The sequence below is a fragment of the Pteropus alecto genome, unplaced genomic scaffold (genome assembly GCF_000325575.1).
Source record: "Pteropus alecto unplaced genomic scaffold, ASM32557v1 scaffold7, whole genome shotgun sequence".
NCBI classification, from domain to species: Eukaryota; Metazoa; Chordata; class Mammalia; order Chiroptera; family Pteropodidae; genus Pteropus; species Pteropus alecto.
The window spans coordinates 42,279,814-42,282,768 of NW_006494614.1; positions in this window are offsets into that span (position 1 = coordinate 42,279,814).

Sequence of the window (2,955 nt, forward strand, 5' to 3'; positions counted from 1 at the left end):
GGCCTACTTGCCCAAACGGATTTCCTGGGAAATGCTTTGGCTCTCATTTCAGTTTACTCCTCTTCTCCAGGCCAGCTCACTTCCCAGCACCCTGTGACTCACAGTGGGTCAGGGTGGGGGGGAGCCCAAGGGAGGCAAAAGACCCTGTCTCGTCTTCACCTAAAGGGCATTTTAGTGAAAAAACAAGGCTTCAAAAAAGAAAGAGACAAAACAAACATCCCAAAATCAAAGCAGGCAAGCCAAAGGCCTTCCTTCTGGTGCAGGAACTCTGTGAACAGGTTCAAAAGATTAGCCCTTGGCTCCTGAGGCAGAGTGACTGGGAACAGGCAGGAGGGTCCCCTTTCTGTCCTTATTCCTTCACAGGGTCCAGGGCAAGGAGCTGTGGCTGTGGCAGGAACCAGGGCCCATGGCCTGGCCTAGGAGGACATGGTTAAAGAGCACAGGGGGCTGGACTGAGGCAGCCTCTCTCACCAGCTGTGTTACCTGGGCAAGTTCCATGAGGTCTGAGCCTCAGTTTCCTCATCTACAAAACTGGGAGGATGCTTCCTAGGGTGGTTGGGAGGACAGCATGAAAAAGCATGATCAAAGTCTAGCTCCGTGACCTGTTCATGTAGTGCTTTCCATAAATGCTCATTTTGCCTTTTGTGAGCTCCAGTTTCCTCATCTAAAAATGAGGAATATCGACCTCACAAAACTGCAAATCATGCATACAACTGAGGTTAATATTTATTAAATGTTTGCTATATTTCAAGCACTTCATCTGTGTGCCCTTCAACATGACAGCTCTTTTCATTTTATAGGTAAGGAACTCAGGGCTCAGAGGACAGGCAACTCTAGGTCACACAGCTAGGAGGTGGTACAGCAAGGACTTGTTCCCAGATCTTCTTGTTCAGAATGCTCCTTCCCAGGATCAGCTACCTCCCTGCTATGGGAATGAGGTAGGTTAGTAGGTGAGCTTGTTCTGAGTACCAAGCCTGGCACTCAGGCCTGGGGCTATGTGTGTTCAGAAACAGTCTCTTTATTCCCACAGTCCCAACGCCTTTATGCACAGATATTTTGTTTCCATTCATCTGACTACTTGAATCTTATATTTTCCCCTCCTCAAAACCTTTTTTTAGTTACAAGGAATAAAACTTTACCAGCATAATATAGCAGCTCCACTTCTAAGTATATACCAACAAAAAAAAATACGTATATGTGTTCACCAAAAGACATACACTTAGAATGTTCTTAGCAGCCCTGTTCATGAGTCATCAATATTGGAATTAGGTGAGTAAATCATGGTATTTGAATACTTGAGCTAGTACTTGGCAGTGAGAATGAACAAACCACTGCCACACACACAGCAACATAGAGAAATCTCACAATCAGAATGTTGAGCATAAAAGCCAGACACCAGAGAAAACACACAGTGTGATTTCATTTATCTGAAATTCAAAAATCAGTCAAACTGATGACATTAGAACTCAGAAGAGTGACTACTCTAGTTGGGGGAGTGACTGGGAGGGGCATGACGGGTTTCCTGGGGGTCTGGGAATGTTCTGTGTTTTGGGAATTTGGTTACAAGGGGTGTTCACTTTGTGAAAATTAATTGGGCTGTATGTACACTTATGATTTGTGCACCTTTTTTTATATTTAAAAATAAAAAGCTTAAAAATGGTTGCTGGTCTTGTGGTTTTTCCATACTTCTCCCTCTGGTTTTCTGAAATCTTTCCCTTCTAGAGGTAGGCAGTTTCTTGAAGTTGGTAGGTAGCCTTCCCAAGTAAGTTTTATACTCTTAATCACTTAGTATTGCTTAGGCATCTTGAAATCTCAAATGAAAGTACCTTCTGCTCCTCGCTTTTTCTTTTTATTGGTGGTGTTTTTTACTCAACTTCATGTTGCTGGGATTAATTCAGATTTATTGAATGTATCTCTAGGTCATTAATTGAAAGGCTTCTGGAGAACGATCTACTGTATCAGTGTGCCCCAGGTTCTTGATCCAACCTCCCCTCGATGGAACAGTTGGGCTGTTTCTGATGTTTGGCCATTGTGGTCACATAGCAGTGGGTGGTGGTGGTGGGGTGCTTCTAGAACTTTCTGTTTTACTCCCCTTTATTGCCTCCTGCTTAGTCAAGTTGTCTTCCTCCTGTGATTCCTCCATTCTGGAATCTTCTCCCCTCCCCATATCTGCCAGCTGTTCCTCTCCACCCTGCTTCCCAGTCTTTCTGACTCAGAAAGACCCAGGATCTGTGCTGGGTGGAGGTGGGGGAGGGGTAGAAAGGGGCAGCCTTTTCCTTCACCACAAAGGCCCCTGCTCCCTAAGATAAATGACGATTTAAACAAATATTTCATTAAAGGTTGATATCTTAATGAACTGTGCCAGGAACCTTCAAGGCATTCTCCAGACTCCCCCTTTTTAAGGGGGGCTTCTATTCCTGGGGGGGAGGCTCATCGGCTTACCATATTGCCCTGAGTAGAGGACCCTGCAATGAGGGGAACTGTCCCAGGACTGAAGGAGGGACTGAGTTGCCCTTCTTGGTGCCAGGCCAGCCGTGTGCCCCGAGCCCTGAGAGATGTTTGCAGGCCTTCCTGCAGTCACTTTCAGGGATGCAAAGACTCAGGCCTTGTCCTCAGGGTTGTGGGCACGGGACTCCAGGCTGACTGGTAGAAAATCAGTCATTAAGGATCAGGAAATGAACAATAACCTGACAAGCAGTGGACAATTTCCCATCAATTAGAACACGATGTCTTTGGGTCAAATGAGACCCGCTCTATGGAGGGATTTCCCTGCAGGGAGAGAGCAGGACACACACAGTGATGGCTAAGAGAGCAGACCCAGCATCCTTCCCCTCTCTCACGCAATGAACCTGACCTTTCACTGAGTGTGTCTGGGGGCCAAGGAGTGGGCTTAGAGAAAAGAACCCCTTTTCTCTTCATATAGTTCTTCATCCTTCAAGTGCTACTCCATATCTC